We start from the raw sequence: 14,852 nt of genomic DNA on the forward strand, positions 1-14,852 counted from the left end.
ACGATGAACTTTACTAAGGTAAAAAAAAAAATGTATGAAGGAAAGAAGAAGAAGAAGGAAAACAATTTTTTTTTTTTTCCTTTAAATCAATAAAAAAAGGAATGGAAAGGAAAGAGAAAATTTGAAAAGGTGTCACGCGGGTTGAGAATATGAAAGTTTATTGCTTTAATCGTCATGTCAAAAAAATGCGTGAGTGCGTGACTTTTGAAAAAAAAAAAAAAAAAAAAAGGATAAGAAAAAAAGGAAAAAAGGAAAAAAAAAAAATTTTTTTTTTTATACCCCATACTCCAAATTTGAATTTTTTCCTTCATCAAATTTTTAACTTTTTATTATTATTATTATTATTATTATTATTATTTTATATAGTTTGACTTCCTGCCTGTCACTTTTGCGAATCCTCGACAAAAAAAAAAAAAAAAGAAAATTTTTTTTCCATCGTTTTGGTTCTGACACGAGGTTGGTTGGTTTGTTGGTTGGTTGGATTTGTCAATTTTTTTTTTTTTATAAAAAAACGGTAACACATTTGCTTAGAGGAAGAGTTAAAATTTGATTATGCTGCCACGTCGATCTTTTTTTTCTAAGCTTTCCTTAGGTGCGTGAAAAAAAGAGAGGAGTGGGATAAAAAAAGCAGACAAAAAAGTGAATGAAGAAAAAATAATAATAATAAAAAAAAAGTAAAAATCCTTTCAAAACTGTCACTTTGATTTTTTATCATTTTATTTTTTGAAATTTCATAAAAAAAAAAAAAAAAACGGTTTATTTTATATATATTAAAAAAAAAAAAAGAAAATTTTTCTGGAACATTCTGGTACTTGGAAAACTTTTCTACTCTTCTTTACTCCTTAGATTACAACAGTTTCGAAACGTTTTGCAAAAATTTGAAACGGCGAAATACGTGTAAACCGGAAATGTTTTTACTATTGACCCTGGCTGCGTTTTTCCCGCCCTTTTTTTCCCCTCCCCCTCCCTCCTTCGCACGCATTTGTCACGCATAACGCACGCATAATAATAATAATAATTATATTAATTATTTGAATTTTCTAGAAAAAATGTTTTAACTTTTCTCGTACAAAAAAAAATAATTTTTTTATTAAATATTTGCATAAAAATTTTTTTTGTACACACACACACACACATGCGTAAGCATGAGCGGAACCGGAAATAATTTCTTTTTTTTTAATGTTTTTACAACATTCGCATATTACGTAATTATTTAAAATTAAAAAAAGAGGAGGGAAGGAGGGAGGGAACAAGGGAGGAGAGAAATTAAAAAAAAAAAAATTCGTGAAATTTTCTTTTTTTTTATTTTATTTTATTTTATTTCCGCGTGTGTACAAAAAAAAAATTTACTTTAATATTAATTATCATTATTATTAACGTGGAATTTTTACATTTTTTTTTAGTGAGGGGGGAGGGGAGAAAGGGAGGAGGAAAATTAATTAATTCGATATAAAAAAATTTTCGTAAAAAAAAAAAAAAAACGAAAATAAGAAAAAAAGAAAATATATATTATTAAGTAAATTAATTTCCCCCTCTCATTAATTATTACTATTATTATTATTATTATTATTATTAATTATAATAAAATTAGAATAATTAAGTTTTTTTTTTTCCACGAAAAAAATTCTCCCCGTTTGTCTCCTCGTTGACGTGGAAGTAGAAAAAAAGAAAAAAAAAGAAAGTTTAATTAGGAATTAAACGTGATATGATATTAAATAACAAAAATTTCGTAAATTTTTATTTCGTCGCGTGTTGATAATTTTCTGTTTTTTTTTCCTACGATGTCGTGTAAGCAGCTAATAAGAACGAACAACAATTATTATTATTATTATTATTATTATTATTATTATTATTATCACTATCAAATGATAGAAAGAGTAATAAGGAAACGGCGGATTGCAGCATGATGATAAAAAAAAAGAGAATTTTTAATGCAGAAAAAAAAAGAGACGACGACGACGACAACAGCAGCAGCATTAACTGACAGCAACAGATGCTCGTGTATGTGTGTGTTAACCGTCGTCGAATTATTTTCTCTCCTCTGTCTGCCTCTGCCTCTGTCTCTGTTTGTCTGTGTGGGCGTGTGCGTGTGTTCTACGATTAAACAGAAAAAACACCAAAAAAAAAAATTCTTTTTAATTAAATTAATATTATTATCATGAATCAAAGAAAGTGCCGGAAATAAAGAAACGAACGATCGATAAATCGATAGATCGATCGATCTTATATCTTCAAATAATAAAAAAAACCGCAAGATTAAAAAAAAAAAGGGGTGGGGGTCAATTATTGACCCGATTGTGCGACCTTTTATACATCACCGCAAATTAATATTAACTTATTACAAAAAAAAAAATTACGTAATTAATATTTCACGTTAGTTAAAAATTAATTAACTCGTTAGCGAGCGAACGGCTACGCAGTAATAATAATAATACTAATAATAATAATAATGATGATGATGATGATGATGATTTGTTAACGTTTAGCATAAATAAAATAAACACACAAATCTTTTTTTTTGTGTGTTTATTTTTTTATTTTTTGTGGAAAGGGGGGAGGGAAAGGAAAACAAACGAAAACAACAAGATTTCACATTTTTTCGTTTTTTTTTCTTCTGCTGCTGCTAGTTCTGGTTCTGGTTGTTTTTTTTTTTTTTTTTTATCGAAAGTCTAAAGATTAACTTTGGAATATTGCCATAACCCAAAATCGTTGGAAACAATAAATTTTAACGGTTTTTTTTTTTTTAGTAAATAGTGCAACGGTTAATTAATTTCCTTCGGCAAACAAACAAACAAACAAACGCTGTTAATTACCAAATTTTTCTTTATTTTTTTCGTTTTCGTTTTTGTTTTCGTTCGGTGAAATACCGTTACGGTAAAAATTCAAAATTTTTAATCATTCGTTTCCGGTACGAATGAATAAAATAATAATAATAATAATTTTTGTTTTTTAAATTTTATTTACGAGTTTGATCATCATTAGGCGATCGTCCATCGACATTTTGTTTCGATATCGAAAAAAAAAAAAAAACACGCGCAGTTAACACGATACGTGGCACCAGAATAACGATATATATATGTACATATTTACACGTTGAATATTTTTTTTTGTTAAGAGTAAAAAATTGTTTTTCCGGTTTGACTCTTAATCTCGCGGGGAGTCAATTGTTAATTACTAAATTGTTAATGACGAGTAAATAAATAATTTTCCCCATTTTTCTCTCAAAATTTTATCGATTTACAAAAAAAATGTTTTTAATTATGCATCGTTTGCATCGCGTTTTCAATAACGTATACAACAATGATAATGATAATGATAATTAGAGGGGAATTGGAAAATTTAAAGGATTTTTTTAAAATTCGAAAAAAAAAAATGGATGAACGAATGGACGAATGGACGGATGGACGGATCGATGGATGGATGGATGGACGAATCGGTTTTTTTTTTTTATATGGAAATCAGTCAGAAAGAAAGTTTATCTTTTTTTTTTTTTTTTCTAAGCGTTTCATATCCCTCTCTCTATCTCTCTCTCTCTCTCTTCCTCTTCCTCTGCTTTCAACATTGGATTGAAATTTTTGAATTCCTTTGGGATATAAATATGGAAAGAAGGTTAAATTCAGCTGATTTGTGCATCAAAAACGTTCCCGCCGCCGCCGCAGTTTTTTTTTTTTTTTCTGTTGATTTTTTACTTTTTATTTTATTTTTTTTTTCACATACATACATATATATATATTTATATATTTTCCTTTTTTTTCCTTTGAATTTCCCAAAGGAGCAACCACCGGAGTAAATGAAGTTAAGGTTTTTTTTTTTTTTATTGTCCCTAAAAGTGTAAATATCCGATGATTTTTCTTTTTTTTTTTTTCGTTTTGTTTTTTTTTCCATTTTTTATTTTGAATTTTCCACCTTCCCCCGCGTCTCCCCGCCCTTCCCTTTTTAAATTTTGACATTTCCTACTTGGGGGTTAGTTCGACCTTTGAACCATTATTCATCGTATTCGACAGCATCATTTTCGTAATAAAAAAATTTCATTTCATAAATTTATTCTTCTCCCCTCCCCTTGCGCTCTCGTTTGAAAAAAACCATAAGTTTAATAATAATAATAATAATAATAATAATAGTAGGGAGTTTTATTATCATCATCATCGTCGTCGTTATTAATAAATTTTATTGACGATTTACTTTAGTTAATGACATTTATATAAATATAAATGAGGTCGAAAAAAAAAAAAAAAACGGGAAAAAAAATGTTTTGGTGGGTGAAACGAAATCGGTTACGGTCATTTATTAATCCTAGCGAACCGTGTTTTACGGTGGGCAAGTTTTTTTTTTTTTTAATGCTTTTTAATTTTAAAACGTCACTTACAGAAAAAAAGTATCTATTAAATTTCCAGTATCCCCAATTTTCCCCCCCCTCCCTTTTTCGTTTGTATTTTAATAGGCTCTCACTCGAAAAAAAAGACATAATTTAATGATAATACTATTAATCTATGGGAAAAGAGAGTGAGAGGGGGGATCGAGGAAGGAAGAAAAAAACGGAAAAACTAGCGTTTATAAATGAGTTTGAATGTTTTGCTGATATTAGAGAAAAAAAAAATCTGAGCAAGAAAAGCAAAAAAAAAAAATGATTTTAGTTTTTTTTTTTTTTTCTTTTTAGGCACTTTTCACGCCACTGACTCGTTCGTAGGAAATCATTTTTTTTTATTCCCTCCTCTTTTTCCTTCTCCTTTTCCTCCTCTCTCCCTCCTACTTCCTACATTTTTGACGTCGAATTCTTCAAAAAAAAAAAAAATAATAATAATAAAAAGAAGAAGAAAAAAAAATTTTTTTTTTTCTTTCTTTTTTTTTTTGAACGAAAGAAAAATTTGAATGTGTTTCGTATGGAAGTTGAAAAAAATTTTTTTATGTTTTCTCCAGAATTTTTTTTTTTTATCAGTGTTTCTTATCATTATCGATGATGATTAATTACGTAAAGGGATTAAGTAAGAAAAATGTTAGGTTTGTGATTTGATTTTTTTTCCATAACGTTTTTGTCAGTCGAGGAAGAAAAAGACAAAAAAAAAAGGTTTGGGATTCGAAAAAAAAAAAAAATACATCGAAAATTATGTTTATTATTATTATTATTATTGTTTTTTTGTTATCAAGTTGGTGAAAGTGTTTAAAAGTACAAAAAAAATTGTTTTTACCTGACTCTTCCTCGCGATATTCGACCTTTTTATTAAAATTTTTCCGTTTTTTTTTTTCGTTTCGAAATTATTTATTTTACCTTAATTTAAAAAATTTTTTTACGCTGGAAAAAAAAAAAGAAAAGAATTTTCTCTTGTTCGTTTCTAAGATGAAGAAAGCGAAGTGGGGAAAGAGGGGAGGAAGAAAAAGGAGGAAGAGGATGGAGAAGGAAGAGAGAAAAAAAGAAAAAGAAAAAAAAAATTTTTTTTTTTTTGTTCCCGTTCTTTTCTCGTTCGTAATTAATTTCGGTTTTTTTTTTAAATATTTAAATTTAAAAAAAAAAAAAAAAATAATAATAATAATAATAATAATAATAATAATTTATTTTTTCATTTTTTTTGCATGTTTTAATCAATTTTTTACGCGCTGCGTATAAAATTACGCGGCGTTTTTTTTCTTTTTTTTCTTGCCTGAATTCAATTAAAAAGAAAAGAAATCATTTTCGATTATTTTCTCATTTTTAAATTTTAATCATTTTTTTATCATCGAAATAATAATAATAATGATAATGATAATAATAATTTTACGCGCGTGTACTTACGCACGCACGCGTTTGCGTATTTTCTTATGATTTTTTTTTTTAATAGGAATTGCTTTTATCCTCCGAATATTTAATATAAAAGGTCGCCCCGAAAAAAAAAAATTTTCACATTTTTTCCAGGGGGTTACGACCACGGTATTCAATTTCTCCCTCTCCCTCTCTATTTTCCTTTTCCCCTCCTCTCTCCCCCCTTCCTCTCAATAAATATAAGTTCATTCGTGCACGAAATCAAAAAAAAAAAAATTTTAAAAAAAAGGAAAAATTTATCAGTTTTTTTTTTTTTTTTTCGGAAGTTGTTTTCTCCCAACGAAATTCATAAGAAAAAAGAAATAATAATAATAATAAAAAGCTTGCCGCGTTCAAAAGTGATGGTAATAATAATTAAATCCTTTATTTCGAAATCATGGAAGAAGATTTTTCCTCGATCGAAATTTTTTTCCTTTATTAATTTATTAATTTTTTTTCGGTATTATCCTTTGTTTATTCAAACAAAGAAAATAATTTTTCCATTGGATACGTAAGAATAATATAAGTATGAATAAATAAATAAATTAATTAATTAAATAATTAATTAAACAAAAGGAAAGGAAAAACGTCAGAATGAAATTGTAATTTTCTTATATATATAAATATAAAATTGTAAATTTTACGTCGATAAATAACTCGTGTATGTATGTGTGTGTGTGTGTGTGTGTGACGGTAATGAAGCCATAAAATGACATGACAAATAAAATTTATCGCGTTTTATTTATATTAAAAAAAAAAAAAAAAAGAATACGTCGAGTCGGTTTTCCTTTTTTTTTATTACTTAACGGATATGTGTACGTGGATGTACATCCACGTGTTCATACGCACACGTGGGATCGCACGTACATAAAAAAGAAAAATAAATAAATATTAAATTAAAGTTGTTTTAAATGACGAAAATAAAAAGAAGGAAGTAGGAAAAAAAAAATAAAGGAAACATTATAAGGATGAGATCATAAATGTTTACCTTATGAAATAATAATAATGATGATGATGAAGATGATGATGATATTAATAATAATAATAATAATTAATGACTGCGGTATAGTAATTGAACGAACGTGCGTTCGTTTATAATTTTTTTATTATAACTGTTATTATTGATATTTAAAGGTTTTGTTTTTTTTTTTTTTTTCTTTTAATTAAATTCTGACCGTTTGAAACTGACGAGGAAGGAGGTGAAGGAGGGGGAAAAAAAAAGGAAATTGTGGTAAGGGGTTAAAAGGTTAGAAATCTTTAAAAAAAAAAAAAATTTTTTTAAATTTTAATTCGGTTTTTTTTTTATTAAAAAATAATATCAAATTTAAATCCGGTGCGTTTTTGACTTCCGTTTATAAACAATAATAATAATAATACCCCAAATAAGGTCAAAAAAATAAGTAAAATGAAATCGTGATGATGATGATGATAAAAATTTCGTCGTTCGCGATCTTGGAGGAGGGGTAGAGGGAAATTTTAAAAGCATGCGGACTAAAATTTGCAATTTAAAAAAATAATTTCGTCTAAAAAGAAAAAAAAAAAAATTCGACGACGACGACGACGACGGCGGTGACGACGGCAGTGACGACAACGATGACGTTGACGATGACGATGATAATAATAATAATAATTAAATTTAATAAAAAATAAAATACAAAAAAATTATTCTTATAAAATGATTATTATTACTTCGACGTTTTTTCAACGTTATTAATTATTAATTAATAATTTTTCATCCACCCCCGACATCCACCTTCTCACTCTCTTCCTCCCTTCCTTCCTCCTACCCCCTTCCCGATTATTTATCGAATAAAATAAATTAATAAGTTTATAAATTAATAAATAAATAAATAATATTTCGTCGAAGTTAAAAAAAAAAAAATTTTCTTCTTTTTCATCTTCTTTTTCTTTTTAAATTAAAAATTTAAATTTAAATTTAATTATTTATTAACTTTAAAATGTTTTTAATTTAATTTTATGTATTTTATATCAAATATATATGTATATATTATATATTATATATATATATATATATTATATTATAATATATAAAGTTTTATATTAAAAAAAAAATTTTTTTTTTTCATAAACTTTATACTTCTCGCATAAAAAAAAAATATATTTAAATATTTTATGTACTTAAATTTATTTATTTATTTATGTACTTTATTCATTTCGTGCGAAAAACTTTTTACTCTTTTTTCCCTTTTTTTTTTTTTTTTTTAATAAAATAATTTTGAGATTTTATTCCATTACTATTATTATTATCATTAACGTTCGTTTTAATGTTAAAACTAAAAAACACATTTTGTTTAAAATAAAAAAAAATTAAATTAATAAAATAAATAAATTTTTTTTAACAAGAGAGAGAGAGAGAGAGAGAGGAAGAATGACATTTTGTTATTGTTAAGGGATTCATTCCGGTTTGGAAAAAAAAAATAAAAACGTTTTTGTTCCGTTTTCGTCGCCATTTTTTTTCCCTTTTCCTTCTTTATTTTTTGATTCGTATTAGTGACTAATTTAAAAAAAAAAAATTTAATAATACGTTCGTTTTTTCCGTTTTTTTTTTTTTTTTTTTTTTAAATTAAAATGGCGGAAATTTCGAAATAAAAATTTTTCGGGTATATAGAAATTATTTACTCCCGCAAAAAAAAAAAAAAAAAAATTAAGGAGATTTTTTTTTTGTTAAAAATTTTTTTCTTCTGCACAATAAAACAAATTCCTCTTTAAAAAAAAAAAAACTTTCTGCTGCAAAACTTTTTTTTTTCTTTTTCTTTTCTTATTTAAAATATATATATATATATATATATATATATATTTCGATTATTGTTATTATTATTATTATTATTTTCGTTATATTTCAAAGGATGAAAGAGAGAAAGAGAGAAAAAATTAAAAAAAAAAAGAATATAAAAACGGAAGAGGGAGGAGATAAGAGAGGAAAATAGGAAAAAAAAAATTTTCTCCGGGTATTTTTCAAAGGGTTCTCCTTTCAAAAAAATTGATGTACAAAAAGGTCGAGGGTATAATTTTATTTTATTATATCACAATTATTGTCATTTTCATTCCAAGTCCGAGACAGGTAAATTTATATCATTTCAAATTTTTCTCCTCCTTCTCCTCTCCCCCCCTTCCACAAAAAAAAAATGTCGAATTTGAAAAATGGAGAAAAAAAATATATATATTTTTTTTTTCATTTTTTTTTTGTTAACTCAGGAAAAATGAATTTTGTACTAAATTCCCACCCGGTTGCAGGGAGGGTGGGAAACTCGACCAAAGATACTACCCAACTAAAACTCCTGGATGTGTTTCATCGTGCTCTTTTTCCGGAGGGAGGAGTGTCCGCTGATTCAACTCCATCCTGAACCAGAACCGTCAGGTGTTCACTCGCGAAAGTGGAAATCCTTCTCGGGGAAGATCCCGGTACTTCCTTTTTTTACCCTTCGAAGGACAATTCCGAGCTGCCACCAACGTTCCTGCCACTTCCGCAGAGTCTGCGAGTTTTCAGAGAAAGAGAGAGAGAGAGTTCATTTGTCCTCCTTTCACGTCGCAGCTCCGCATTTTTCCTATTTGGGTCATACATACAGACTCACTCGATTCCTCAAAATAGTGCTAGCATCCCCTTATGAAGACACAGGTCTGTTCTTGTTTAAACGAGCCGAAATTGAACTCCCACTCCCAGGATTTGAATTCACGACTCTCAACTCGGTGACTTTCGGGCCGATTTTTAGACTCAACCTGGCAACAACCTCGAGCTCCCCCAAGGCATCCAAGTTAAAGATTTGCTCTTAGGAAATCTAGTCCCCGAACCCCCGCCCTTAAAACATCCTCTACACGTACCCTCCGAGTAGTTGGATTACAGGAATACACCACCACCGCCCCTCAGCATTTTCCTCAACATTTTACACCTTTCACGATTTCCCATGTTCCAACACAACCTTCCTTTCTTTCTTTTTTTATCCTCTTGTTTAAATAATGAAAATTAATAATTAATTTTCATTATATTAAATATTATTATCATTATTATTACTATCATCCCTCGTTTAATGTTTCACGTTCCCTTTACTCATCATTAATTTTGACAAATGTTTTTTTTTTTTTTTTTTTTTTTATACTCCAAAGTTTTTTCAGCGTAAACTCATTTTTTATATTAACCTCAACATTTTTAAAATTTGTTACATGTAAAAAAAAAAAAAAGAAATAGAAAAAAAAAATGTCGTTGTTTCGAGTTTAAAATTGTTACGCGTTTAATTATTTTTTAATTATTTTAAAAGCGTTTAAACACGCACGAATGCACGCACGCACGCACTCACTCACGCGTTTTAACATTTAAACACACACACACACGCACACGCGGGCGCTTACGTATATATTTATTTTTAATTTTTTTTTTTTTTTACGTTGGCATTTTGATTAATTTGCTCGAATTGCGTAAAATTATAAATTTCATCCAATTTTTTTTTCTCTCTCTCTTTTCTTTTTTCTTTCATTTCACTTCGTGTCGTGACGTCATTATTAAATTTATAAATTAAACAATTGAAAAGAGAAAGAAGGGAGAGGAATGGAGAGGGAGAAAGGGATGGAAAGGCGTCGGTAGCTTTCGTTTAAAAATAAAAAGGTTTATAAACGGACGAACGATTTAAAATAACTGGATTTAAATTTCAAAAATACGTCAAATTTTTTGTTTTGGTTTAAAAAAAAAAATGGAGGACGAGGAGAGAGAGAGAGAGAATAAGAAACCGTGAAAAATGAATGATTTACTTCCTTTTCTGTGAGACAAAAAACAATTTTTTTTTTTTTACGATTTAAAGAATTAATCAATAATGAAAAAAAAATTTTCTAAAATTTTACTACGGGAAAAAAAAAAAAATAATACAACGACAGCAACAGCAGCATTGGCAACAACAGCATCAGCAGCAGCAGCAGAAGAAGAAGAAGAAAAAACAGAGAGGAAAAAAGAAAAATTTATCGAAAAAAAAATTACTTTTACATTTTATTTATCATTATTTTAAAACCACGATTTTTGATTTTCTCTCTCTCCCTCTCCCTCTCTTTCTTTTTTTAAACATTCGGGTCACGATGCCGCCATTTTTACAAATTCAGGTAAAAAAAAAATAAAAAAAAAAGATTCAGGTTAATCAGGTTCGTCGTATTTTACAGTTTAAATCAAATCAAAGTTTTTCACTCGACTGTAAAAAAAAAAAAAAAAAACCCACTCAAAATAATGACCGTAAAATAAATAAATAAATGAATAATTGATTGAATGAATGAATGAATGAATGAATGATTGAACGAATGAAAAAAAAAATCATCATTATCATCATCATCCTTCTCTTCTTTATCGTCGTCGTCGTCGTATCGTTTAGATTTTTAAATACTCATTCCCATTAAATTTTTACCTTTTTTTATTGTTTTTAATATTAAACCGCGTAATAATAATAATAGTAATAATAATAATAATAATAATAATAATAATAATAATAATAATAATAATAATATTTTTTGCTATTACGTATAATAATAATGATAATAATTTCTATTTAAAAAAATAAAAAAAAGAAACAAAGGAACCATTTTTTTTTATTTAAAAACTTTTTTCTTTTCTTTTTTTTTTTTTTTTTACTACCGGTTATTACGCGAATGTTTAATAGTAATAATAATAACAATGATGATGATGATGATAATAATAATGATAATAAAAACTATTAATATCGGTATTGCGGCGGCGGCGGCGGCGGTGGTAGTTTTTAAAAAACCGAAAGAAAAAAAAAGAAATGAGAAAAAAAAAAAATTTAATACTTTTGAGGTTGTTTTTTATACTTCATTTTTTTTTTTTTTTTGAAAAAACCTTTTTCTCATTTCTATTTGTTTTTATTTTGTTTTACTTTATTATTATTATTATTATTATTATTATTATTATTATTATTATTATTATTAAAGTTCATCAGGGAAAAACGGGACAGGTGGGAAGATGGAAAGGATTGGTGGGAGAGAGAAGAAGCAAAAAAAAAAAAGAGCTTATACGCTTCTAACCTTCACTTCACTTCATTTTTCCTTTTTTATTCTCCTTAACCTTTTTTTCCTTTTTTTTTCCTCTGGTGAAAAAGCGAGAAAATCTTTAAAAAAAATATTAAAAAAAAAAACAGATTTCCGGTGTAAAAATAATTGAAAAAAAGAAAAAAAAAAAAGATTTGAAAAAATTTATATTAATGATAATAAATATTTTACAATTCGTAAATTTAATTTTCAATCATTGGTGACGTCATAAAAAAATACGAAATTTATTTATTTAATTTTTTTTTTCTATTTACACGACTTTCCGGGATTGATTTTAAGAAAAAAAATGTTATTTGTACGAACGTGTTTATTTATCGTAAAACATACCGTTTTTGGTTGGTTGTTCTTTGTCGGTTGTTGGTTGGCCTCGTAAACGATTATTAATCGTTTGTACGATGGATGATTATTGTTTGTCGTCGTGAATCCGATCGACAACGCAAAAACAACTTTTCATTTCGTATAAAAAATATTTTTTAATTTTATAATAATAAAAAAAAGGAAAAACCAAAAAAAAAACGGAAAAATAAGTAAAAAATCTTTCCCCCCCCCCCAAAAAAAAAAAAAAAAATTTTCTTTAATTTCGCTCATGTTTAATTTATGCAATGCAAATTAATTTTTCCGTCTTTCGTTTTTTTAATTTAATTAAGACGGGTTATATTTATGTAATTATTAATGCAAAAAAAAAAAAAAATTATTATTTATTTTTCGTTTGAATTTATTTTTTTACTTTTTTATCCGAGTTGTTTTTTTTTTTTAATATCCGGTTTTGATAAAATTTGTGATATTTTTCTCTTTTTCTCTTTTTTCGTGTTAAATATTAATAATAATAATAATATTAAAAAAATTTTTTTTTTCGTTACGTTGATTTTAATTAAAAAAAATATATAAAAAGAAAATCCTGTCGAATTAATTAAAAATATTTTTAAAAAAAAAAAAAAAAATGTAAACATAAACATAAACAATCCTCTACTGATAACGAGGGTTATAATCATCTTCTTATCATCGACTCGCCATACAAATAGATAACGTTTAAAAAAAAAAAATTTAATTAATTTAAATTTGCCGTATCGATATTATAATAAATTAAAATACTTTCTATGTATATTTATAAAATAAATAATTTATTTTCATCGTTACGGTTATTTTGATGATAATGATAATGATGATGATGATAATGATAATGAATGGAAACGATGTTTTACGTTTAAATTGCTTGTCTGGTCTGGTCTTGTCTGGTCTTGTAAATTTTTGTCGACGTGTTTAAAAAAAAAACTTGCTTTGCCTGCGCCTACTCCCACAATCGTGTCATTGTCCATTTTTAAATAATTTTTTTTTTTTTTTTTTTTGTAACGTATTGCTTATTATTTACGATAAGTTTACTAAACTATACTCTCTTAATAAGTACGGGAGTATAGCTCAGTGGTAGAGCATTCGACTGCAGATCGAGAGGTCCCCGGTTCAAACCCGGGTGCTCCCTAACCTTCTTTTTTTTTTCTTCTGTTTTTTTTTCTTTTTTCTTTCGAAAAAAAAAATAATAATAATAATAAATTTAAAATTAATTTACCGGAAGGAAGGAAGGAAACATGTTTCAATTTTATGGTAATGACATTGAAACATTTCTTTTAATAATAATAATGATGATAATAATAATATAAAAATACACGCACACACAAATAATATTTCTCTGTGCTTTATTACAGAAAATATTGAAAAAAAAAGAAAAAAATTTTTTTTGAAATTAAATCCGATTGGGAAAAAAAAAATTGAAATATTATTATTATTATTATTATTACTGTAAATAAAATTTAAATCGGGTCATTCGTTTAAATGACGTTCGATTTAATATGATATTAATAATGATGATGATGAAGGTAAAAAACAAGAATATAAAATGAATTATTATTTTCAAAAAAAAAAAAAATAAGAGGAAAAAGAAGAAAAGGAAAGGAAACTTTTAATTGATCATTTTTCGTTAAAAAGGAAATAAGAGAAAGAGAGAGAGAGAAAGTAAATTTCAAATTGATTTTAAGATGGCCCGTACCCTGTTTTTCAATCAATCTCTTAGAATTTCACTAAATGTCACGTTTTTTTCTTTTTTTTTCTAAAATTCGATTGAATGAGAGAAAGGAGAGAAGAACAGAGAAAAAAAAAGGTTAAAAGGAAAAAAGGAAAAGAATGGCAAAGAACGCCTCGTCGTCGTCGTCGAAAATTTAAAGGAAAACAAAAAAAAAATAATTTTTTTTATTTCGTACCTGCTTTTTAAAAGAAAGAGAGAGAAAGAGGGAAAGAAATTGAAAACACAAAAGAAAGAAATAGAGAGGGAGAGAGTGGGGTGGGGAGGGGGAAAATTGAATTTTCATTTAATTTACTTTTTTTTCCCCATTATAAAATGCAAATTTCTTACGGGCATTTATTTATTAAAAATTTTAAAATTTTTTGTTTTTTGGTCACTCGCAATTTTCTTTAATTAAAAATACAAAAAATTATTATTATTATTATTATTAATTTTATATTAAACTTTGAACGTTTATTATTATTATTAATATTGTTTGAAACACAACAACCAAAACAACAACAACAACAACAAAAAACCGTTCTACTAAAAAAAAAAAAAAAAAAAAAAAAATTTTTTGTGCAAACTCGATAAGAAAATTAATAGGAAAACGATTATGCAATCCGAAATCGAAGATTTGCTTACGTGACCGAAACTTATTAAGCAATTTGTCTCATTATTATTATTATTATTATTATTATTATTATTATTATTATTATTATTATTATTTAAACGCAGCGAAAATCGCCTAAAGAGTTAATAATAATAATAATAATAATAATAATAATAATAATAATAATAATAATAATAATAATAATAAACGATTAATCGTTTTTGAATATTTTGTTTTTCTTTTTTCTTTTTTTTTTGATGATCCAGGAAAAATTGTTTATTCGTGGGTAAAAGTAAGAGTGAGGGGTTTAGTAGAAGTCACTACCCGACTAAAAGATGCTTTGTTAAGCTGTTTGT

The 14,852-nt window shown here is 26.4% G+C and overlaps 1 non-coding gene across 1 annotated transcript; it reads left to right on the forward strand.

The window, feature by feature from the left end:
• The first annotated feature begins 13,235 nt into the window (after positions 1 to 13,235).
• Positions 13,236 to 13,307, forward strand: Phum_PHUM384650. The gene has a single exon. It is a non-coding gene; the product is annotated as a tRNA-Cys (tRNA).
• The last annotated feature ends 1,545 nt before the right edge of the window (positions 13,308 to 14,852 follow it).

This window comes from Pediculus humanus, genomic scaffold (assembly GCF_000006295.1).
Source record: "Pediculus humanus corporis 1103172107866 genomic scaffold, whole genome shotgun sequence".
Taxonomy (NCBI): domain Eukaryota; kingdom Metazoa; phylum Arthropoda; class Insecta; order Psocodea; family Pediculidae; genus Pediculus; species Pediculus humanus.